This window comes from Leptinotarsa decemlineata, unplaced genomic scaffold (genome assembly GCF_025532065.1).
Source record: "Leptinotarsa decemlineata unplaced genomic scaffold, Ldec_3_MD MMD2_P_RNA_scaffold_6, whole genome shotgun sequence".
In the NCBI taxonomy this organism is placed as follows: Eukaryota; Metazoa; Arthropoda; class Insecta; order Coleoptera; family Chrysomelidae; genus Leptinotarsa; species Leptinotarsa decemlineata.
Genome location: NW_027412533.1, coordinates 17,169,349 through 17,196,438, shown reverse-complemented (window position 1 = coordinate 17,196,438; position 27,090 = coordinate 17,169,349).

Below are 27,090 nucleotides of genomic sequence, written 5' to 3'. Positions count from 1 at the left end.
CATTCAGATTTGGTGACTACCAAATACATTAGCAAAAAAACAAAATTTTCAAATCAGCCGACTGAAGAAAAAAAGATAATCGAGCATCTCGTTGAAAAATTATCAAATTTTGAGCAAGAAATCTTATTACAAAAGTCAAAAATTACTGTGATAATGCACTATAATGTGATATTGAGAAACAATATAGAAAAAGTAAAACCCTCTACCCAAGTAGGGAGAAGATTCCGAAGCGAGAGAGATTCGAAATAGAGATCTGTTGCGAACGGGAAAAATCGTGCGTGACACAAGATTAATGAGAAACATGATAGGCAAATACTGAAAATAGTTTTTGTGTACTCAAGAAACTCACACAAGAATGCGTTGAATGTGTATTTGAACTTATTTTCGAAGAAAATTTCTCGAATGATTTTATATCACTGAGTTGAAGTAACGTGTTCTGGTTTTATTCAATGTTCATTTGAAAGTAGTTGTTTTTCTTTGGTGTAATTCAATGTTTATATGAAAGTAGTTGTTTCGAGAGGACCTTTCAGGAAAGATTCTCAACATTTTTTCGTATAAAAATAAATAATAATAAAGGCTAACATTACCGTTTCAATTCAGATAAGCGAATGAATGTCATTACGTACTTCCATGTCATGTGACGATATGACAAGAATGAACTCATTCGTGACATATAATTGTGATTTAATGGAAGAATTTAGTGATTTATCTTGCAAAGTTATCGAAACTGGTGCTGAAAAGGCAAATATTCCGAAATATCGAATTTCCGCCATTGAGAGTAACAGTGTTTCATGTAAGGAAAATTTTACCTATTTCACAATGTATGTTGGAGTACAAACTAGTTGTTTCGATGGGGTTTTTCAGTTTATATCTGAAAGTTACTTCTTTGCATGACACATACATCTTTGTGAGGCGTTTATTTTAGATTGATAGTTTTCTTCCTGTCATTGAAAAATTCCCACATTTTTTGTATGGAGATAGAGAAATAGAAAACCAAAACACTCTTTTTCCAAAAATGTTTTTTAAAAATATAATGATTTCAATTTGAAAATGTGTTCAACTTGTTTTCAGTCATTTGTCTTTTTATTTATTTTTTTCATTTCGGCCAGATTTGATGAAGAGTGTCATACATAGTACTGTTAGCTTCTGAATATTCGATATGGTTGAAGATAATCTTGTAACAGTTCATTTATGAGATACTGGGACAACCTGTATGTACATTTCGATAGTTCAATTGAAATGGCGTGCAGGTGGACAGAGGAGGATTGAAGCGAGTGCGAGGCTTGAGTGAACAAACATCGAGCAGAGAAAGGGTCGGTGCTGCTCGATAAAATAAATTTTACACTTAGTGTACCTATTTAACCTCAGAGGCCTAAAAGAAGCTAAGGTAAATGATTCAAGAGATTACAATTTCTAGTTTTTGTGGTAGATTTGCAGAAACGATGTTCTCGTTTCAGGCCTAAAAGAAGGAATAAAATCAAGAAGAATCAGATTCAGTTGAGTTGACGTTAATTTCAATCAATTCAACTTTATCCAGCAAATTTGGCTTCATCTATATTTTGATCGTTCACTGCCTGCTACGTCGTTGTCCGATTGTCTACCTTGAGAGCCGATGTTCATTTGATAAGAAATTCGATGCGAGTTACACCACTAACTAGCGGGGTTGAGGACAATTTTCTTAAGTAATTTCGGTCTGGTCGTGTCTGCAATTTTAGGAAGACTCGTGGAATTTCATCCCTTCCGGATATATAAGTACGTGAAAACCTACTTTTCGAGACAGAGTGAGTACCTACATTCTCCTTCAATGTCAAGTGGACTATTGAAATAAAGAAGCTATGCGTTTTATTTATTATTGTTACCGAATGATTATTTATTGATCGTTTAAACTTGTAAATGCTTTCCCTCCAATATTATCCTTGTATACCTATTTGTGATATAATCGACAGCTGTTGATTGAACAATTCCTAATAATTAAAAGTATTGGGTTATAATTATTATGAAATTTTGATGTTCATATATCTATTCATATTTGTGGGCTTCATTAGAAACCAATCTCCGTGTTTCATGTGAATTTATTTTCCTGCTACTTGTTTGCTAATTCGGTTATATTTCATAGTTAAGAGAGTAGCAAACCTCTTGGCAAGTTATCATATTTTTATTGATTAATTGTATATATATTCATATATCTTCATTTATTTTGTTTGAATCCCCATTCCTCGTCAATTTATATAATCATATTTATTGGCTGGCGCCCTCTCAGCTTACTAAAGAACATCTTGAATTTTCAATGAGATCTCAAGAATTCGAAACCACGCCTTGGTTGTGACGCAGAAATTTCGTTTCTCAAGTAAGTACGCCACAATCTCTACAGTTGACTGGAAATTATTTCAACTTCCCTTTCAAAAATCTTATAACAGTGTTTCATCTGAGGAATGAGTTCACAACTTAAAGTTATTCTTCCTTTCATATTATGGTAGCAGAAATTGACCAAAATTTCATTTTCGAGATGACAGATTCCTTTTTCCTTGATAAAATTCAGTACGTAGTATCAACAAGCATCAATGTCTGGGGAAATTTCTTTCAGTTTCTGTCTTGTTTCCAATGAATCCAGGGGTTTTCTCATTTTTTATGGAAATGGATATCACATTATTTCTCTTGGGAGATTAGGAAATAATAAACTGAAGATTATTTTTTGTACAACCTGTTGTGTTCCTCGTTTTCCGATTGATCATAAGTGGATATTGTATTATATCTTTTTTATTTTGTTCATCTTGGCATCATATTATATTTTCATCTATTCATTTTTTTCATAGAATAGATGAAGTTACATGTCGCCAATCATATATGTAATATATAAATTATTTATACAGTAATTTCAGGGTACTTTTATTAAGGAAATAAATTATGATAGACATCCCAACAAAAATATAAACCACTGGTCATACATTTGATGACACACACTTTCATCATCAGCTAATTGAAGACGATAAAATATGTAGATCTGTACTTTCTCCATGACCCTGCAACACCGGGAGCCGTACTGACTATAGTGCTCGTTGCCCAAAAAAAAATCCAGTGTACCTTGTTCTAGGCAAATAATATGCCTTTGTAATGTATATTTCATGTTTTTGATACCCAAATATTGTTGAAATTGCAACTTCCAACTGAGTCAATTAATATATATTATTATTTAATAATATTAATTAATTAATATATAATATATATAAAATATATAAAATATATTTAGATATATGATTTTTCAAAACTAATGGAGAGGGAAGTGTGGAGTGATTGCACAGTCGGACATCCTTGTTTTATATGACACCACTGAAGAAGTGAAATATATATATCGAACATTCAATTTGAAGGATTTCCAAAGACATGACTCATATTGCAGAATTTCTCAAGGAAGTATAAATGAGATTTTCATACTGCCCATCTGTTACCAGACCTGAAGTGATACACATTGGAGAGTTGATATTTCTTTGCTATTCTTTGCCATTATCAAATTTAATGTTCTATGTTTTGAAGTATGTTTTCAAAAAACACTGTATTGTAGGATTTTCACCAAACAGTTCTACAAGACACTCCCGAAAAAGCCATTGTATGGCAAAACACGTATTTTTTGTTGAACTGTTTAGTGAAAATCTCATAGTGGAGTGTTTTTCAATCAAGTATCGGTCAATTCCATCATATATTTCGAAGTCTGTTTCATTTTCAAAGATACCTCTGAACTATTTGTTATACGTGAAAAATGTCTACAACCAACCTTTATTTATAATGAATAAATACAAAAACTGAGAATGAATCCAGATGAAGAGTACGTTATATGAAATAGAAGTGAAACTGCTATATAAACATCAATCACTTAAGACCTCAACAGAACGATATTCGAACCAGATACAATGAAAAATAAACTAAAAAGTAAGAGGTTTTTGAATTTATTAAATCCATAGAAAAATGATGAATTTATAGCTAATGAATATTATATTGCCTATGAGGTGCTGGTAAATATCTGATTAAAAAAAATTGGATTTTGGAAATAAGATAGATAATAATAAATTATCAGAATTTTGACAGAATGTTTCTTATTATTGAACTTTTCGAATTTCCACCATAGAAATATATCACTTCCTGGAGTGATATATTATATAAATATATTATATAAACCTAACCTGTTGAATATAAATCAAGAAAAAAATACTTTATGTATATACTCATATATTTTTATTTCGTTTTATTCATATCAAAAGTGCAGGTAATGTATACGAAACCTGTTTTTGCATGTTCAGTAACATATAAGGTGCTAACGCTGGTTATTCCCGGGCCCAAGAAAGACAACGCGTTTTTTTCATTTAAAATTGGCTCCATTCATCAACGTAATCTTCATCAAGAGCCACACAATCATTCCAGCGCCGCTCTAACATTTCAATGCCACTTTTGTAGAATGATTCAATATTTTGTCTCAAAATATGCCTCAGTTTCAGCAATAATCTTGATAGAAATTTTTTGCCGGTAAGCCAGTAGTCGTTGGGAGCCAAATCTGCCAAATTCGAAGTTTAATTCATGTAGTTTTGTCATTATTTTGATTGACTTGTGACACGGTGCGTTGTCTTGATGAAACAAACAATTTTTTTTTCGTCATATGCGGTCATTTCCTAATAATTTCAGCCTTCAAACGCTCAAATAACGCTATATAATACTCAAAATACCGAGGCCATAAACTTTCCAACCGATTGTTGTGCTTTCGAGCGCTTCATACGATGTTCACCAGTTGCTCTCCATTCACATGACGATCGTTTTGATTCCGGGAAGAACTGATGGATATCTGCACAAAAAATCTGGTTAGTTAGGTTGAACATGACTGAACAATGCTGAGAATCATCAAGACGTTGCTGTTTTTGATCAACAGTGAGATCGCGTGGCAGCCGCTTTAAAGAGACCTTTCTCATAGTCAAATGCTCATGCAGTATAAAGCCAATACGTTTTTTTGATACTTTACAATGTACGCTAACTCATGCAACTTCACTTTTTGATCATCCGAAACGATTTTGTGGATTTTTATTGTGTTTCCTGATGTTACTGCCTTATTTGGGCGTCCACAGCATTCTGCATCATTGGTGTCTCTACAACCACGTTTGAAGTCAGAAAAACAGCATTTAATTGTTCTTAGGAATCACACGTTAAAAGCTAAGAGCTTATTAGTGTTTAGCTCGCACAAGTTTTGATTTTTGAGAGTTGTCGTTCGTAGGGGGCAACTGTTCAAATATGTTATTCCGTTGAGAATAACATATTCAAACAGGTATCTGATGGAGCGGAGTCCTTATAACACTTTCCAAGCCATTGCTTTGCTTGAACGGTAATTTTTCCACCAATAAGCAGTGACTAACTGAAGCACGAAACACTGTTTTGAAAGTAACAAAAGTAGTGTCACTCTCAGCACAATAAATCACAAATTCATGAGTAGAATATCATGAAATTTCAACAGCTTTCTTTTGAAGGTTGGTACTAACTGAAAAAGCTTTAGATGCAATAAATCTATGTGTTAGGCCTAATAGTTTTCAGCACGTGTAGTATGAGCATCTCATCTTAACGGAAGCAGCAGTTCTGTTAGTAGCTTCATAAGAGTTGAATGAAGTCTGTACATTCAGATAAAGTATTTCAAAAAATTTGTTCACATGATCCAAAACTACAATTTGCACCTCAGAGGTGCGATTTATCCTCCACTTCCCCTGAGCATAGAAGAGAATATACGCCTTTTCACTTTTGGTGAAATTGGTGACATTTGTGGTTGTGGTATTCATATAATTTTCCGATCTGTGTGATGTCCATTGGAAGTGGTCCCATTGAGATTTCACACAGGGCAAAGTAATTACTCATATCGAAACATTCCATTGGGAAGTCGATTGTAACTTTCAATTTGCCTCTTAATCTTTCTCTTGGTCAAAATCTCTTCAAATGTATTACTTAAATTATGTATGGATATAAAATATATGTCTCTCCTTCTTTTTCTGGACTGAAGAAATCCATCCAAGCACTGGACCTTCCACAAACACTTTCAAACAAACATTGGGATGATTTCATTCGACCAGATCTTTGTGATATCAGAAGAGAAAAATTTGAGAAGGGGACTTTGAAGTAGATTTTGGTTAACCATCGGAACTGGCAACAGACTTCAGTTTGTTCATCTTCAAGTATCTCAAGTAGCTCTTGCGCTTATAGTTTTGAATGTTGTCAATCTATTCAGTCTCGAAATGGTTCTTACTTCTCCATTTTGTTACGTTTCGAATCGTGATATACCAAATGCTAAATATACGCTATCGTTCTTCACAGAATGTAAAATATACTTTATCGTTCTTTACATAATTTAAAAAAAATTGACATGTGTTTTCATCAAACACATTTATCATATGTTGAGAAATATACTGTCTTGGTGCACTTCCTTTGAAGCCATAACTTCGGTTTAAAATTGCAACAATAGTGTGGTAATCAATGAATTCTGGCAGAATCATAACACGTTTCAATTCATTATTGAATTGGTGTTACCTACTGCCTTTACTAGTTTTCAATCATCAACTGAAAGAATTATCTAAATAATGGTTCGATCATACATTTGAATTCTGAAGCAGAATCATATGATGATGTTGAATATCTCATAACCCATTCGAATGCCTTCTATTATTGATGAATTCCCAAAGATTCGATCTTCCGCTCAATAAATAACGTTATACGCAGATATCCCCGCAAAGGATTGAATTCAATCGTGTGGAATTCTGGCCCAAATTGATATATTACTTTGTGTCAAAGGGAGTTCACATGCTATTTAACGATTTCTTGGAACTTTTTTGTATCATGATAGAATCGAATTTCAGTATTGATTTAACGACAGGAAAGTTTCTGAAACCTTTTAGCGATTATCTGAGCTCCTTTCATGAAACTCAGAGAAAAATATCCCATATTCGTTGCAAAAATGACTAAATGGAGACGAAATATAATGAATTAGAATAATAATACCTCAGTCGGAATCGTTTGCTCTTCTAACACATATTCCACTGAGGTAAAGTAGAATGGTCTCATTTTATTATTTTTTAATTTGAGGGTAGCTTGATTTTTCGAGAATGTAGAAGAGTGGTAGAACTTTCCCATCCAGGAAATATTCATGAATTAGACTGTAGAAGTAGTATGTTATTCACCAACTATTTCAGGTTATTTTTCGGGAATGTTTTATTGTTATGAAATGGTGATCTGATTAGTGATTTTTTTCAAATTAAAATATTTGTCATACATACAGGCAGTTTCTTTAATCATGTGGTAACATTGCTATATTCTAAACCGTAACAGATACGAAGACGATTAAATGGGAAAAAAGTAACTGTCATCGGGAACAATACAATGGTCGAAAAAAAATTACGGGGACTCTCACCCTTCTCGAGTTATACGAGGAAAGCCAAAAATGCTGTTTTTCGTTTTTTTTTTTTTTAATGAAATTGTTATTTCGGAGAATATACAAAAATGAAAACAGAAACTGTTATTGTATTCGAAGTGTACTATGACGAATAAATATTCGATGAAACGTTTCGTGTCAACATGGCTACCAAGGGTATATCACACTTGATAGTTTTATAGCGTTTCATTTGAAATAACTACCATCATCAGTGACAACAATTTTGAATTACGGTCCTGTCGTTACTTCTTTCGTAAATTGTTTCGATTTCTTCAAAATACAATTCAGACAACCCAATAAATTCGACAGATAGGTACCCTAACACAATACGAAATTGTAATTTTTTATTTTGGAGATCTTTATATTGCCATAATCCTTCTTTCAAGGCTTATTTCTCCCTAATCAATTATAAGTAACAAAAATTTCAGTTTTTGGTCAAAATTCGATTGTTGTATAATTTGGTATGATCAAATAGCATCTTAATTCATTTACCATATTAAACGCGTAGGCTTTGCTTTGTTTCTATGGCAGGAAAAATGAATGCGTTGTTGATATCTGTTGAGAACTTTCAGACATTTATGAACAAATCAAAGATATATTCAAATGATGAAAGGACTGATATGCTATTCAGTTATGCAAAATAAAATAGAAATTCTCTTTTGGCAGGTAATATGTATGTTGAGCTATACATGAATCGTCGTATTCCGAATATCCACATGTTTAGACGATTAGAAAGAAATTTGAGAAACTATGGTGCATTTGACAGAAAGAAAACAAGAAAATGTGTGGTTACTGAAAGTGTGAGGAATCAAATGCATGTTATGGATCAGCAAATATTAACACATGAAAATTTACACAGTGAAAACATTTTTTTCAATTTAGGATTGGCCAGTTACAAAAATTATGCTAATCAAGATTGTACCTCACGAGAAATTGCCCACGAAATGGGGATTTCTGCAAAATCCACCAGAACCATTTTGAAAACGAATAAATATAAAAGCTACAGGATATGAAATGGATTACGGAAGGAGACTAGGATTTGTAAAGTGGTTAAGACGTAGAAATAGGATAATTGGAAATATTTGTGAAAAAATAATAGGACGGACGAATAAAAATTCATTAACAATGGTAGGTTTAACAGAAATATCCATTATAGGTGGAATAATACAAATGAGCATTCATATAGGGATACCAATTATCAGCTATTTATTCCGAAATCCGAAATAAATGTTTGGTTGGGAATTGTGGGAACAAACATCCTTCACCCTTTCTTTTACGATGATCATTTGAATAGTGAAATGTATCTTCATTTTCTATTCAATGAACTCGATGACTACTCAGATGAATTGCCACTGAATATCCGCCATGAAATAAAATATTTTTAACGGGACGGCGCTTCTTTCCATGATGCAGAAATAATAAGGGAACATTTGGATCAGTATTCCCAAGAAAATAGATTATAATTAAGGGCCAGCTCGATCCACAGATCTCACACCTTTGGATTTTTTTGTCTGGGGATACATAAAGGATAACAATATCTGGAATGAAAAAGACAGGTATTTCATCAGTTCAGACTTCCATTGTCTAATATAATATGAATTGATTTGAAATTCCTGAAAATATATTAAAAAAGATCAATCGAAAATAATAGTTTTATTTGAACAAAAAAAACTGAAATTACAAATAAATAACATAAAACCAAACAACAACCAAAAAATATAAATTGAAATAATAATAAAAGCTGAAAATTAAAAACTACTATTAACGAAAAATGAAAAATGTAAATGAAAATTGAAAGATTTCAAACCAAGTTATGTCACGACGTTTCGATTGTTAGTATCCACAATCGTCTTCGGGTGATAACTGATAACTGAAGACGATTGTGGATACTAACAATCGAAACATCGTGACATAACTTGGTTTGAAATCTTTCAATTTTTATTTTTATTTCTCATTTTTTGTTAATAATAATTTTCAGTTTTCAGCTTTTATAAATATTTCAATTTTAATTTTTTGATTGTTGTTTGGTTTTATGTTATTTCTTTTTAATTTCAGTTTTTTTGTTCGAATAAAACTATTATTTTCGGTTATGTAATCTTTTTTAATATTTTTTCAGGAATTTCAAATCAATCTATATTATATTAGACAATGGAAGTCCGAACTGATGAAATACACCACAAAACATTGTCAACCACCTTCAAACAAAAAACACATGTTCGTATTTGAAAAAAAAGTTGGAGGTGGCCATGTTGACACGAAACAGCAATTTGGTTTTCCCCGTATAATTCGAGAAGGGCGAGAGTCCCCCCCATTATATTGTTCTCGATGACAGTTATCTTTTTTTCCATTCAATCGTCTTCGTATCCGTTACGGTTTAGAATATAGCAATGTTACCACAATGTCTGATCAGAATCTTTTTAAGTACTTCAATGATAACTCAAATGAATATCCGTTTGTTTCTCTCAGGAATTTAGCGACAATAAACACACCTATATATACAATCCTCTTCTATGTTGCAAAAGTAACTTCTGGAGCTATTTGACTAATTTCATCTCTTACTTAGTCTTCTGTAGAGTGTGCAGATTATCAACATAAACTAATTTTTGAAGAAAATAGGAAATGTAGATGCACTGTTTGGAACCTTTGGTGTAGTAATGAATATTACCGTAATTTTTTTTCAACACCAAATCGTTATTTTCAACACTTTGACACGTGTTTCGATCACCACGTGATCATCTTCAAGAGGAAGATTAAACTAGAAACTAACGCGAAGCTAACGCTAGTTATGCTATACAGGTGTACCACCCATTAAGGTATACCACCCTAAATTGATTTTACAATTTTGCCTTATCTATTATTTTACGTTATACGTTCAACTGTATATAAAACAATTTTCAGCTATATAAAATTAATTTCACAATATTGCCTATCTAAATTTATTTTTTGCAATGTGTCCTTATGTAGTAATCAGTAAACCCAACAATATTATTTTATAGCTTGTATATAGCTATTATATAGCTTGTTGATAGGCAATATTGTGAAATTAATTTGAAAATTGTTTTATATACAGTTAAACATATAACGTAAAATAATAGATAAGGCGAAATTGTAAAATTAATTTAGGGTGGTGTACCTGAATGGGTGGTACACCTGTAGGGTTTACCTGTATAGCATAAATAGCGTTAGCTTCGCGTTAGTTTCTGATTAAGTAGGGGTGACGATCACATTGAAGACGGAAGGACTTATACACGAATATCAAATACTCAAGGCGGTCTCTTGCTGGGCAAAGCTTTCAAATCGAGCACTGAACGAGATATGACCTCTCTTCCAACGAGTTACTTTGCAGTGAAGGGTGCATTGAAAGACAGATGCGTGAAAAATATCATATACTGCAGTCATACTCCAATCGATAATTGATTCGAAGAAGTGGTGCCTCAAAATATGAAAAATAAAAACTTTTTGAGGAAACAGTAGCAATAAAAATTGATTCATCAGTTTCCTCTGCAAAAACTAATGGAAAATAATATTGATTGGAGTCAAGCAGGAAGTGATGTAGGTCATTGAACTGAAAAATCAGTAGGGAACGAGAAGTGCCAATTTATTAGAACTATTCATTCCCAACCCTCAGGCTCATACAAGCTAATAAGCCTGATGTAGTCCTTCTCGATCACCAGAGAAAAACGATATTTGTCGTGGAGTTTTCAGCTCCTGGCGAGACGAATATCGTCAGAAAAGAGAAGGAGAAACTGATAAAATATCGAGATTTTCTCTTCGAACTCCGCAGACTCTATCCATATCACTTTTCAAGATGGTTGTTCTGATTATTGGAGTCCTTGGTTGAATCATGTCCTCTCTACTCTCGAATCTTAAAATTATACCGGCTTGCCGCACTAAGGTAGAAGGCTGTCATTCTTGGCTCACTGCGTTTGCTCAGGGCACATGATCCTCGTATCCAATGATCACTTACCCCACGGTGTGGGGAGTGATCATTGGTTGATAATGCTGGCGCGCCCTCCCGAATGTATCAGGACTTCGGGGGATAGGGCCTGACCAGCGCACACTACGGTGAAAAATAATAATAATAACTCCGCAGACTTTATCCATATCACTCTGTCAAGATGGTTGTTCTGATTATTGGAGTCCTTGGTGGAATGATGTCCTCTCTACTCTCGAATCTTAAAATCATACCGGCTTGCCACTAAGGCAGAAATCTTAGCCACACAGATGCAGAAGGCTGTCATTCTTGGCTCACTGCGTTTGCTCAGGGCACATGATTCTCGGACCCAATGATCACTTATCCCACGGTGAGGGGAGTGGTCATTGGTTGATAATGCTGGCGCGCCCTCTCGAATGTATAAGGGCTTCGGAGGATAGGGCCTGACCAGTGCACACTACGGTGATAAAATATTAAAACTTCCAAAGTGACGTAGTCAGCGTGGGAGGTGATGGCGTGGTAGGAAATGAGTAATGATCTGAGAAGATGAATGAGTTATTAGGAAAAAAAATGATCTAATAATTCGTCGCGTACAGCACGTCAAATGAAAGGATAAGGAATGCAGAATTCATCGACAAAAAAAAAAAAGATGGCGCAACATGTCAGGAAGGCACTAAGCCACATCTTCGTTAATGATAGTCGAATCTCAACGTGCAGCATATCAAATGAAAGGGAAACGAAAGCAGAATGTACCGACAGAGAAAAAACAAGGATGACGTAACAAATATAATATCCAGCGCCTAATGTGAAATACCATAGGAAAAATTGCAACGATATGATATAATTATTACATATGATATCATCGGGATTGCGCGCGCAATTTCGTGTGAAATGATAAACAATGAATATTACCATCTAAGGTGTATCGCAACAAACATCCTCCAGAGTTAATTGATTAGTAAACTACGTTACACACTACGCAAAAAAATATTTCACCGGAAATAATATTTGAAGTTCAAACATCTTATCGCTCTTCGCTGACTTGGTGCAGTATATCTCCTCTCTTTTGGGGTTGATAACCACAAAATTTTATGAAGAAACTGCTCTGGATGGCATCAAAGAATGTGATAAAGGTTCACGAAGAATAAGGAAGACGATAAAGACCGCATCATCACTGGGTGAGAAGCAGCATTTGGAAGCCTGTTATCGCATTATCAAAAGTCAAAGGAGACAGTTCAAAGTGATACGAAAGAATCGGGACAGGTATCACAACCTGAGCTGTGCTAGAAAGCGGGTTCATTGGGATGATTCCAAATCAGCACTCAACTCTAGAATTTTATCTGGTATTATTTCCACTCTCAAACATAAGGATCCCTCAGCTCTTATGAATCACTGCTAGGCTCTCTTCAAGCGGAGAATTCAGAATGCTCTGGAGAAGCATTAATCTTTCAAGGTAAATACCACTTCCTGCGGAGAATTTGAGATAGTGAAGGGATACAGAGTACTGAAGGAGTACAGGTACTTCACTACTTCGAACTCTCCCACATATAGAGACACCGCCCTATACGACTGGTTTGATAAAAAAGTTATAACACCAATAGTCAGAGAGCTCGAAGAGTTTCACGAAAGGGATAGCGGCTAGGCACTGAAAAAGATCTTGAACTTGGGTGTGAATATCAATATCAATAAGTTCACATCGCAGCTGGGGTTCTCATTCATAGACCTTCCACCTCAAATTTCACGGAAAAAAGCTTGCGTTAATATTGGGAATGACGATGAAGCCTGCTTTGCGTGGGGTGTCACCTCAGCATTCTATCCTGTGCAGAAACATGCTGATCGTACTTCATCATATCCTCATTATTCCAGCGTTCTGAAATTGAAGGGTATACAGTGGCCGATGACTTTCAAGCAGATTCCGAAATTTATAAAACTAAATGATATTTCCATCGATGTTCCTTCAAAAAAAATGTAAAACGTTCATCACCCTACCAACATTTCACGATGGCAAAGAAAGATAGGCATGTGAACTCACTGCTGATTCAAGACAACTATGATGAATGTGAAACTCCAGTCTTCTGGAGTCTGGTATGGATGAAGAACTCATCAAGGCTCTTATTGAAACAGTTGATTGAAGCACATGGTCAAAAGTACTTTCGTGATCGCTGCCGACAGTACTTTCGATCCCAAGAAAAAATACTGAAACATACTGAGTATTGCGAGAGAATCAATGAAACAGCTATTAAGATACCTGACGAGGGTAAAAACATTATCAAGTTCAAAAAACACAAAAATAAAGAGAAGGCTCCATTCGTCATATACGCCGACTTGGAATCCATTCTAGAGCCTACTGAAGATCCTAAAAAACTTCAATATCATATTCCGGCAGCTATGGGTTACTACTTGAAGTGTTCATACTCTATCCTTCTATAGATCATATCGTGGAGAGGATTGAATGCAATGGTTCGCTGATGAGATGGGTCAACTAGCTGAAGATATGGCTACAGTGTTTTGGTGTCCATACGACATCGATATGACTGTGAAGCAAGAAGTTGAGTTCCGAAGAGCTACACACTGCCACATCTGTGGATAGCCCTTCACTCCCGAAGACAAGAAAATACGCGACCATAACCATCTCATACCATTTGATAATTATTGTGGCCCCGTGCACAATAGGTGTACTATGAATTGCGAAGATACTTATGTAGTTTCCGTACTTTTCCACGATTTGATAGGTTATGATGCACATTTTACGATTGACCTGCTACCTATTACTGAAGAAAAGTACATCTCCTTCACGAAACATGTGGATGATACTCCAGTGCAGTTTCTATTCATCGATTCATTCCGCTTTATGAATTTATCTCTGAATATATTAGCATCATACTTGATGATTGAATTACTTACCAAGAAATGGGTCATGCCTTATGATTGATTCCTTCGATAGATTTGATGAAGCTTGCTTGCCCCCTATTAATGCCTTCTACAACAAATTAGAAAATAAGCCCTGCCACATCAACGAGCCCAGGATGTGTGGAAGAATTTCAATTGTCAGACTTTAGGTCAATATGTGGATTTATATATGAAAACAGATATTCTCCTTCTCGCTGATGTATTCGAACAATTTCGTGCTAGGTGTCTCAGTGCTCATACTCTGGACCCCGCACATTACTATACGCTACCAGGCCTCACGTGGGATTCGATGCTCAAATATACCAAAGTTGAATTGGTACTACTCACAGATCCTGATATGTTTCTATTTGTTGAACGAGGAATTCGAGGTGAACTTAGCTAATTTTGTTCGAAGAGAGGAGATCATGCGAACAATAAATATTTCAACAATTATGACCCTTCAAATCCCGACACATACCTCATGTATTTACCAGTATTTACCATGTGAATGGTTTAAGTAGTGCGATACCAATATTGACGTTTCATCAATACCCGATGAAAGCGGCGTGGGATATATGCTTGAAGTTGATCTGGAGTATCCTAAACATCTACATGATTCACACAAAGACTTACCATACTGCCCTGAACATATAAATCCAGAAACGAAAAAGCTCTCCAAATTGATGGCTACCCTCCGTCACAAAGCAAAATATGTGATTCATTATCGCACCCTCAAACAGGCCATTACTAATGGTCATGTCATCACGAAAATTCATCGAGTACTGCAGTTTAATCAGTCAACATGGTTGAAGTCCTATATTGATTTGAATACTGAGTTGCGGAAATAGGATATGAATGAGTTTGAAAAAAACTCTTCAAGCTAATGAACAATACAGTGTTCGGGAAAACGATGGAGGACATTAGAAAAAGATTCAACATCAAACTCTCGACCGAATGGGCTGGCCGCTATGGAACCGACGCCTATATTTCTAAGCCAGAGTTCAAAAACTGTTGATCTTTCACGAGAATTTTTTGGCAGTCGAACTGAGAAAGTAGGACCTAACAACTTTTGATTCCAATTTTTTTTGAATGTGCAATTATTTCTATGCCATTTCACATTAGGCGCTCGATATTGAATTTTTCATATTCTACAAATGGAATAATTTGAAATTGGCCTGTTGTAACTAATATAACGGAAATTGTTTATGAGGCACTTTTGTCTTCGGAACATGATTGATTATGTTTCTTGAAATCTAAATGAATCTATTGATGTTAAAGTCATGGAAATTGGACGACCGGAAGTGAAAACCGAAAGTGACCTGTTTTTGACGGATTCGAAACCTTCTCATCCTAAGGAATCCAAATATACCATATGTTCCAGTATACGATGATTTTCTCATTTTTTTATCAATAAATTCTGCGTTTTGAATCGAACTTCTGCAATTGGATTACACTCGTAGTTCATAACCCAACAGCTTTTAATTTCAAGTTTGTTCAATGATTTTCTTTGAATTTGCAATTCTTCCTATGTCATTTCACATTAGGCGCTGGATATTATAGTTGTCACGCCATCTTGGTTTTTCTATCTGTCGGTACATTCTGCTTTCGTTTCCTTTTCATTTGATATGCTGCACGTTGAGATTCAACTATCATTATCGAAAATATGGCTTAGTGCCGTTTTGACATGTTGCGCCATCTTTGTTTTTTTGTCGATGAATTCTGCGTTTCTCATCCTTTCATTTGACGTGCTGTATGCGACTTTCCGATCATTATTAGCGAATATACAACTTAGTGCCCTTCTGACAGTTGCGTCATTTTTTTTCTGATAACTCATTCATCTCCCCAAATCATCACTCATTTCTTACCACGCCATCACCCCCCACGCTGACTACGTCACTTTCAAAGTGTTAATGTTTTATCACTATTCCCAATTCAATTCCATCTAACACAATCAATCGATCGATATTTGATTCCTCCATTCTTATTGGCTGACCGACACCACTCTGTAACAGAAGTTAGGCTAAGTGATCCACAAGGTTACGTTCAGAAATCTGAAAATTCGCAAAATGAACCTTCATATGACAAAGCATGGACATTAGTGATTTCCTGATGATGCTTACTTGGTTAGCGAAACGCGTTAAGTAATAAAACACGAAAACGGTTACAATAACGATGAAACGGTAACGAATAAACTATGCAAAACGGTCGAAACGTACGCAAAACGGTTAAAAACGCACGCAAAATTCTCGAAACGCACGCAAAACGGTCGAAACGCATGTAAAACGGTCGAATTCTTCGCTTTCCCCATTTTCGAATGTTAACTCCACAATACGTAACTCCTCGACTCCTTTGGTTTCATCTCCTTCTTCTCCTGATGATGCTAACTTGGTTAGCAAAGAAATGACTAGTGCCCTTCTGATATGTTGAAACACTAGATTTCTGTTGAATCGACATATTTTTTCCTTAAATGATGTATTTTGAAACGCCCTGTATACACATTGATACCATATTTTTTCTAGAGTGGTGTATTTTGAGACACCCTGCACACATTGAGGTACGGCACTTTGTGCGCCAAAACCCGCCTTGTTCATCTACTGGTTTGAATTTTCCGCTGTATGCGCGGTAGCTTCTGATTGATCGACTGGGTAATGACGAAAGGCCTTGAATAAAATCCTTTCCCTAATGCCATAGATTCCATAGTTTTGATATGACGTTGAGCTTCTTCCAACTGATTTTTTGCAGATTTAGCATCAGTACAGCTTTGACAATTCCAGCTGTTAACCTGTTAGGGCACCGAGTGCACTCAACCCAGCAAAAATTGGAATCAAAGGAAGTACACCACCTGTTTTGGGTATTCTCACAATACGTGTTAGTTTGATATTCAATTTTTTGGCAGATTTCAAAGCTACCGTCGCAGCTTCTCCTAAAGTCTTTGGTTTTGTCGTGAAACAAAACTAGTTTGGAATTTCACGAGCTCCAGTACAAGGACCGCCCACTCAGAATGAACATTGAGAAAATGTGGAAAAACATCGGTTTTCCCAAGATATTTCAGCTTAGTTTTGAAAATTGAGATATGAAATGTCGTTTCCTAAGCGATAGAAAAAAATAGGGAAAAAGCTGATTTAATGGAAAATGGCTTTTTCAGCTATCTAGATAGGGAAATAATGCTTTCTTCAAAGAAATATCGATAGAGTTTCTCAATAGCTATCGTTTGACATCTGGATCACGTTTCTAGTGCTCGTGGTTCAATTTTCATTAGCATTCGAGTTTTGAAAAATATAACATTTTTCAAATGCATTTTTTTCCCAGATGAAATGGGAATATCGAGACGCGGCATGAGACTTTTTGTCTTAGGATGCTGAGTTCTTTATGAAATCGAGAAAAAACGAAAATCTAGAATTTTCGCGATTTTCCGAAGATTTCCGAGCAAGGCCAAAGACCGTTTGATTTCATTTATCGAAGAACGTAAATTGAGGAAGCGAAACCATACATGGAAAAAATGAGATAGAAACAGCGGCATATAGACGTCAATGGAAAGTAGCAGAGCGGTATTTCCACTTCAAAGCCCAGCTCCTGTAGAAAAACAGGTCGTAAACGCTGGCAAATCCATACGAAATGAGTTTTTTTCGTTGTGTACACATTGAATCTAGATCATGCAGGATCGCATGGCTTTTGCGATCGCCAATTGGCCGAAAGTGGCACGAAAGAGAGCCCGTTTATTTAGTATAAATATACGGATTTCCAAGCCACGACAGTTGGCCCTTAGACACTTCCCTAGAAGGTGGAAGCATGCGATTGTCGTCATGATCCCAAAACAGGGTCAGAATCAGCTGTTCCCGCAGAACTATCGCTCGATCAGTCTACTCTCGTCGGCGGCTAAGCTGGCTGAAAGAGTTGTTCTGCAAAGACTCAACGAAGGAGTTGAGGACCGAAATGTTCTGCCTAACGAACAATTTGGCTTCAGGAGAGATCACTCCACTGAATTACAGGCTCTGAGGTTGGTCGAAAACACCATTAGCGAGCTTAACGCAAATAAAAAAGTGCATATTGTGCTGCTAGATATCTCGAAGTCCTTTGACCCAGTATGGCACGAAGGCCTTCTGCACAAGTTGAACGCGTTCGACCTACCTCGGGGCTTGATCCGGTGGATCGTGTCTTTCCTGAAAGACAGAACTTTTCAGGTCAGAGTAGAGGGCTCTCTGTCTGATAACAGAGAGATCCTCGCCGGATTGCCACAGGGGGCCGTGCTCTCTCCGACGCTGTATTCTCTCTACACCAGCGACCTCCCCAGGTCCGAACGTGTGAAGATATCCCTGTACGCCGACGACACGGCTCTTCTCTCATCTTCCATGGTTCGAGAGCTCGGCGTCGTCTACATGCAACGTGCATTGGACGACCTCGAGCGCTGGTACCTTGATTGGAAGATCCGAGTAAACCCGGACAAGACTCAGGCGATAACTATGAGAAGATTACTATCTTCTCCGGCCAGAAAAGTGAGAATCTCTGGAAGGGAGATTGACTGGCAAGCGCGGGTAAAGTACCTCGGCCTTCTAATAGACCGTAGGATCACTGGGAACCCGTACATTATGTGCATTAAGTCAAAGATCGAGGGTCGGATAGCTAGTCTGTACCCTCTGGTCAATAGAAAATCCAAATTGAGCACAAAGAATAAAATCACCGTGTTCAAGCCTGTCACCATGTATGCTTAAGGCGTCTGGGGACAGGCGGCTTCGTCCAACATTTCCTTTTTAGAAAGACTACAAAATAAGTTGATAAGGATGATTGTGAATGCTCCTTGGTTCGTGCGGAACGAAGCCATCCGCAGAGATTTGCAGCTGCCTTCCATTCGGCAGTCCATTCAGTCGAGTCGAGAATTCAGCTTTTGAAAGTACGGAAAATCACGAAAACCCGTTAGTTAGGGGAGCCACAGATTATGCTGTAGACGACCCCTCCCGATATAGAAGGCCCCGACACTCTGTCGAATGAGGCCCTCATGTCTGACTCCAAGCCTGAAAGATACGAAGATGACTTTCCACGACAGTTAGTCGAAGTTTGAACATCGAGCGAGTAGCAGAGAGAGTAGAATAGAGATTAAATCGGAGCAGACCAGTGGCTGGATACTTATTCGAGGAATTCTAGGATTGTGGAAACTCTGGGATTTAACAGAGCTTATACTGGAGCAGATTACTGGTTGGATAACTTATTGAAGTGCTTAATCATACCTTACGTTTGTCCAGGTTCCTTTTGGCACTCCGCCAGAGGAAAGCAGCCCAAATCCTGCAAAGGAAGAGCAGGTCCCTACTAAGTTGCCCGGTCTCACTCCACCCGATCACCTTGCGGTGTTAAAAGATCGAGGTGTTTCGAGAATTACCTCGGGAGGGTCAAGACGTCATTAGTTACGTCCTTCAGGCGAACGACTCAACCTCATCGTTGGGACCTTCCAGGATTACGATAACTTTCTACTTTATCCTGCGAGTGGCCCTCATCCTAGGGTGCTGTTCAACCGTTAGGTTGTTCTTAAATCACTAGCTCAGTTCACCCTGTAGGCCTTGGATAGAAAAGTAGCTTTCACGATCCAAGGGTGAATTTAAAAATATCAGATTTCCGTGAATCCTTCCCTCTGATTTCCTCGTCAGAGTCATTTTAGGAAAACTCAGAAATCGAAATGCAGACTAGGGCAAAACACGCGCGAGTGCAACTTGCAGAAAATACAGCAGTGCCAAATCGCGAGACCACAATTTTCGGTCAAACAAATTTCTTGTCAGACATTTTTAGCCGCCTGAGTGCGACTCCGACAAGGAACCCCTCTGGAATCTGGTTTCACAGGAAACAGCATTCCGAGAACTCCGGTAGGATCAGCTAGTCTGAGGCTAGGTTCTACTCAGCGTATTCTTTCCACGAACGAGGACATCAGTTCCTCTCCCTTGGTCGCAGAGCGACAAACCCTGGGCATTGATGGTTTTTCAGCAAGCCGAATAATTCGAGAATTCGACAAGTCACAAAGGACAAAACTGTCCTCAAACCGCGATAAAACAACGCGAAATAACATGTTTGAATTAAATCGCATTAGGGAAAATAAAACCTCGGCGATGAGAAGGATTGATTCACTACATGCAGAAGTAGAACGTCAGGCGACGACTTTACGAGGAACTGGACATCATCCCCGACGAGATGCACCAGCCAGAACGCAAAACGGACCCCAATTAGGGCTTCGCGCGATGTTATCAATGCGAGTACGATCTCCTATGCTGAGATCGGCTCCAAAATCAAGAAAATCGCAATTTTGTTCCCAACCGGAACAAAATGCAGAAATCAAGGATTTTTGCCGACGGCGACAACCGGAAGGATTTTTTCCTCCGAAACCGATAGTTCTGCCTGAATATACAGGGGACACGTAATATAGACAATACTAGATGATATACCCTGATATATCATCTAGTATGACATGAGAAAAAAATGAATTTTGAAAGCATATGAACAGATATGTATATTCATTACAATAATGACAAGATAATGACCGTGATACACAACTAGTATAGAATATAATTGAGAACAGTGCAATAACGAAAAATTCGAATGAATACAGCAAAAATATACGATGGTTCATAGTAATGAAAAAAAGTGTATGTTGGAGAAACAGGGTAGGTAAAAATAAAGTTATATGGGTTTTTTCAGGAAGTGTGTTTTGTTTGCCAATGTAAATTGTTACTCAGCGTACGCTACCGTGGAGGACAAAAACACATGTACACCATGAAGATAATTAACAAAATTTAAACAAACAACTAATCATTATAGTCAACCCAATAAGTGGGTTTTTCTCCAGCTGAATAGACTGCACGAACACTGATCTCTAAATAATAGAGACGATTCTTTGATTCGTCTAGTGGTATCTTTTTTTTTTTTTGGTTTCTCAATTAGTATGACTAATTTTTTAATTGAAGATACACACTCTAATTTTCAAATCATTAGAGACATAAACTATGGTATTAATCAGTTAATGCAGAAGTGATGAGTGCATTTTTGTCAATGATGATTCGCAGTTCGGTATTTTTAAATCAATGTTTTTCTGACGTATCATAGCGCTGGCGCAATAAATTCTTGGAAATACTTCAGGGTTGACTCCTTGGCTTCTCTAATGTGATCGTCAACATATCTTTTAGTGGCAGAGTCTTCATCGACTACAGATTCACCAACATTCTGCAACCGCTTATTCTGACTGTCATAATCACCATGTTGTGTGATAATGAATCCCCGATCTTCGAACAAGTGGTTTACTAACACCGCCTCTTCTATGCCTGAATTTATCAATTGTGGTATACATAGTTAGATCATTTCTTTACGGTCAATAGACGTAATTCCTCAATTATGGCCAATATTTCATTATCGTGCCCGGTATGTCCAGCCAATCTTGAACTCCAAAGCAATCGAAGGCGATCAACCAATTCTTCGAGTTTATTCCAATAAACATAATATATATTTGTGATATACTGTTTGGAACCTTTGGTGTAGTAATGAATATTACCGGAGTTTTATCCCAACACCAAATCGTTATTTTTACACCTCTTGAAGATGATCACAAGGTAATCGAAACACGTGTCGAGGTGTAAAAATAACGATTTGGTGTTGGGAAAAAAAAACTCCGGTAATATTCAATATAATATATATGCTTATTTCTGACATATTTTTTTGAGTGGGTATTTTGATCATGCCGACACTTTCTCTACTAGGGTTTTGCAGTGGGTTTCTATTGGATAATATTGGTAGGATCATTTCTCGATATTTCATCGAATTATCCGATGTTAATTTGTTAATTTGAGTATATCATCGTAAGTGGTCATATCGGAAGTGGGGACTATATTTAGAGTTAATGTCACATAACCTGCTCTCAGCCAGTAGAATAATATGCATCACAATATCCTGATACAATGAATATGTGGTTCTAGCGTTTTCGAAAGAGATGTTTTAGAAAACAGAAAGAGTGCAAAGTACAAGATGTAAAGAAAAGGTGGATTTCTATTATTTCGTTGGCTTACTGCGAGAAACTTACAAAATTAGAAGCAGAAGATACATCACAAGATAAATAATAATCGAAGTTCAAGGATAAATTGTAGAGAGATTTAATCAATGAATTTCTCATAATTTCCTCAAGAGTAAGATGAATTTCCGATGGAAATAAAGTAGTCAAATCCTTAATTTCCTTAAAGCTCATAGTGTGGATTATTCTGGGATGGCCTTCATACAGAGTGAGACAAATTGGACACTTTTAAACAAAAATTCTTGTTTTCGAACTAGATAGATGGAAACTGATGGCTGTGCCTGGAAGTCAAATTTTTTGACAAACTTAATGGTGGAAGAAACCACATATCGATATCTATCATAGTTTCTGAGTTACAAACTTTTTTCCTGTCAAAAATTCCTCGTTTCTATGGAAACATTTCCAAAGCGCTCAACTTTCGTTTCTAACAACTATAATGCGAAATTTCCATCTACTGAAAAAAGCATTAACATGTCACTGACTCTGAAGTCAGTGACAAAATTAATAGATTTCTCCAAAATATCAATGAATTAACGTCACCTTTGAACGACCTCGAATTAGTACGTATCGTTAACCACCCCGTTTCATATCCATTAGTTCAAGGTGGAATATACTGATATCGTGTAGTACTGAAGAAGAGCGAGATATAGTCAAGAAAACTTGTTAACGACAACATTAAACATTTTATATGAATCGAAGTGAACATATTCTATAGAATTTGTTTGAAAACAATTATAGACTAATTTAATGAACCTTGAACACTTATAAGTATATATCATTCCTCAGTCAACTCACAAAAATACTTTTACCCTATCAAAAAGACATTTGAATTTTGAAAAGTAGATATACTTACAAAGTGAGAAACAATACAAAATGTGTGTTGTAGATAGAAATGAAGGTGGTGAAACCCTTTGAACCAGAGTTGTTAAACCATTCGAATTCATCAATTCTTCGAATGATTCCACTAGGGTATTTTATCAGATCTTGAATAACAGTGTAATTTTCTTTAAATCTTGAGTATCTGTGAAAAGTGTTGTGATTTAAAACCAAATATTTTCGAATAACATTCAGTCAAAGATGTCAAATTTCGTGGGAACATCTGGAGAAGGAAAAATCAAAATTCTCCAGAATGTTTTACTTCGTACAGCCGACCATTATTTAGATCTGGACACATTCTTAGTCGAATTCGATAAACACACTCGAACGAATGTTGATCCAATTTTGAGAAAAGAAGGGAGTTCTGGTACAGAGCCGAAAAAGTCATTTCTCCAACAATGGCTGACAAAAAATGTCCCACCAAGGTAACTACAGGACAAAAAAGAGCTTTAGGAGATGGTACTGGTTCTACCATCTATTGACAGGAGAATTGAAAAAGTCTTCCACTGAGGTAGCCATCCCCAGAGATCCTACAACATTTTCGAAGTGTCCACCAACGTACCAAAAAAAACATAACTACTATTTTCAAAGCGAGTTTGACCTTTCCTGATACTAACAAAATATCTGAAGATTGATTCAGTTTTATAAGAAAGCTGAAAGACAAAAAATGGCTGCGCGCAGTCTTCTTGTAACCAGCGAAATGAAAATTGCTGAGCTCAATCGAGAAAATGAAGACCTATAAAAAAGTATACTTACAATCGAGGGTCGTCGAGAAAATCCTGCTACCAGAAGGCAGGAAGAGATGTTAGCTTGTAATCAGCTTTGATCAAACTCAAAAAAAAGGTTTCTGAGCTGAAAATCCTCAGAGACAAAACTATGGATATATTCAGTAGTTAATCCTTGTTTCTTCATTTCTTCGGTATATACAGGATATTGCGTTGCTGGAGTAGTATTTAGTCATTCTGGTGTTAGTTCCTATACAAATAAATATAATTTCATCTGATGAACGATATGTTGAAACAACATCATGAATATTTTTTCTGAATAAATTCAGAGTATCGAATACAAACAAAAACCATTTTCATCGTTCTGAATCATATATAAGCGATAACTCGAAAAATAATTGTTTTATGAATAGAAGACAGAAACTAATTGTTGAGTGTTTTATTATTTGTCAATATCGAATATATCATGGTGAATCAAAGTTCATTTACTTTTTTTTCCATTACAAATAAATATAATTGTATTCGCTGAGTGATATGTTGAAACAACAGCATGAATATATTTCCTGAATGAATGCAAGATATTGAATACAACAAAAAACAGTTTCATCGTTCTAAACCACACACATATGCGATAACCTGAAAGATATAATAAGTGTTTGATGAATAAAAGACAAAAACTAATCATCGAGAGTGTTTTATCATTTATCAATATCGAATATATATCATGGTGAATTACATGTCAATCTTATTACAATCCTATCTTGTTCAGATAGAATTGTAGCCATTAAGGGCATTATAAGATAGAACAGCATCGTGGAGTGCATATACTTTGGTGTTTGCTGGAAACTTCACCTTGCGTGTTTCGAATTCTATTTTGATGTCGATAGTGGATGACTTCATAACTTTGGGTTGATGGGAGCAGTCGATGATGAAATTACCAATATGCATCATCGGTTCACTCATAGTTTTATCGTAGTAGCTGCGTTGGAAGTTTTCATATGCATAGTAGGCTGTCAAAATCCAGATTCCAACGCACGTATGGGTATACTTCAGAGTTCAGAGATAATCGAATATTATTGATATTCACATGAACTTCGTTACATCTTTTGATATATTTTCGGATTGGTCGGTGTTTTGAAAGCAGATGATGTATCGAGGTCTTTCGAAACTGTTGGTTTTTTTCACGGCCCATATATCTGAGGATGTATCACGAAGTGTGGGTGATTCATAAAGGACTCACATACGATAAGCTACCTTCGCCTTAGCATTATTACCATTTTTATTAATGCGAATCAATAATTTCAGTTTTTGTCGATTTTTCGGCACAATGTGTCTGATTCTCCATTCTCTTTTATTGATTTCCAAATCAATCGGCATCGACTTCTACAATGAATGAATTTTTGAATGAGCGTGCTGTGATCAAATTGAGCTCATGCTTTATATTCATTATCCCTCTATTGTAATCTTCAGCAAAGCCCATGAGATACTTCAAGGGTAATTTACCGCTGAATACATTGCTGACGGAATCATATAAATCTTGTTTATTCACATCAAGACCCATCCTATCGGTAGTAGCGAATTTGCATGCATTTGTCCGAATGATATCATCATTTTCATTGTGGTAGTTATGCCGGGTTTTCGAATGACTGCCACTTGTTCACATTTCATAGGGAATGTCACCAAAGAAGAAGACGAGGGCGTTATTGGATAGGTAGCACTGTTTCGTGGCATCAGATGGTGTGATCTTCCCCTCGATATAAATGTAACTGTCTGTAAGGCCTTGAAAATTGATTGAGATTCGGATTTCATATGAATTTTTGTAATATGTTGATCCATACGATTTATATGTATGTTCATGAAGGCTGATTAGGAAATGATTGAACATGGGCTCCTCGAACACCTCCAATTCATCACTCGTGGTGATGGTCGTCATGGTATTACTATTGTTTATATCGTACCTTCAAGCCAATGGATTTGTGGAAGTTTAGACTTCTAGCACTTATTACAAATCTTGACTGTTCGGTAGAGCTACGTGGAATGAATTGACTTATAGATTTTATCTTCTTTGAATGCACATGATCGTAGTCCCAACCAAATGCATTACGATGATTCAACTGCTGCCGTTGCTGCAATCGTTGGCTATTGAAGCACAACCCCATTTTTTTAAAACAATAATCGGTGAGTTTATAGTTTAACAATGCCAGGAAGTGATGAATATTGAGTTACAACTTCATCAGCTCCAGCTTTATACTGATTTTTTTCACGGATGATCATCGGTCACCATTGTTTTTGCTCAATTGTTTGAATGCTTATTATTCAGGTCCTCCTGTTCTCTCAACTATATTCTGGTGATCACTCTATGAAATCAGACACTCTCATTTATTCCCCACGTCCACTCTCGCTTGCTATTCCATAACGAATGGATCTTGAATCATCCCCAACAAAGGGAACTGAGTCAGCGTTATACAATCTCATAATGTTCATAGACGTGCATTTATTTGTCACTTTCTTTATCGGTGTTCTCACAATATTTCAGTACACTACATCTCTCCTTTTTCTAGTAATTTGTAATAAAGATGATAATAATGATTATGATAATACTAATAGTTATAAAACATACTAAAATATTCAAATTTATTTCATAAAACACGAAACTATTGAAGACCTACTATTATAAATATGCTAGTACATTACATCCAGGAGTGTGTAGCAACAAATCAATAGTGATAGGTAATTAATAGATAATATAAAATTATTATGAACATAAGAAAAATGTTTAATGTTGAAGGCTCCCACTCACTATTACCCAACTGAAAGTATTTATTCAACTCTCATTATCATTTTCTTTACAAACTTTCCATTGTCCTTCGATTTTTTTCAAATGAACAATGTTTCTTCGCAATAATTCACCTCTTTCACTGTTCTGTACATGTATATGAAATTAGTTATCAATTTATTTTCTGTGATACTATTTTTCAACGAAACTTTATCTCCCACTTCCCAGCGACAATCTTCTGCTTTTATTTTTCTGTCTGCATATTCTTTGCTAACCTCTCTAATTTCCTTATCTCTATCTTTCACCTCAGCATCAAAAGTTTTATATTCTATATCTAATATATTGGGGAGTTTATCACAAAATTGTCTGCGAAAAAACAGTTCAGAAGGACTTTTCCCAGTCATGGAATGG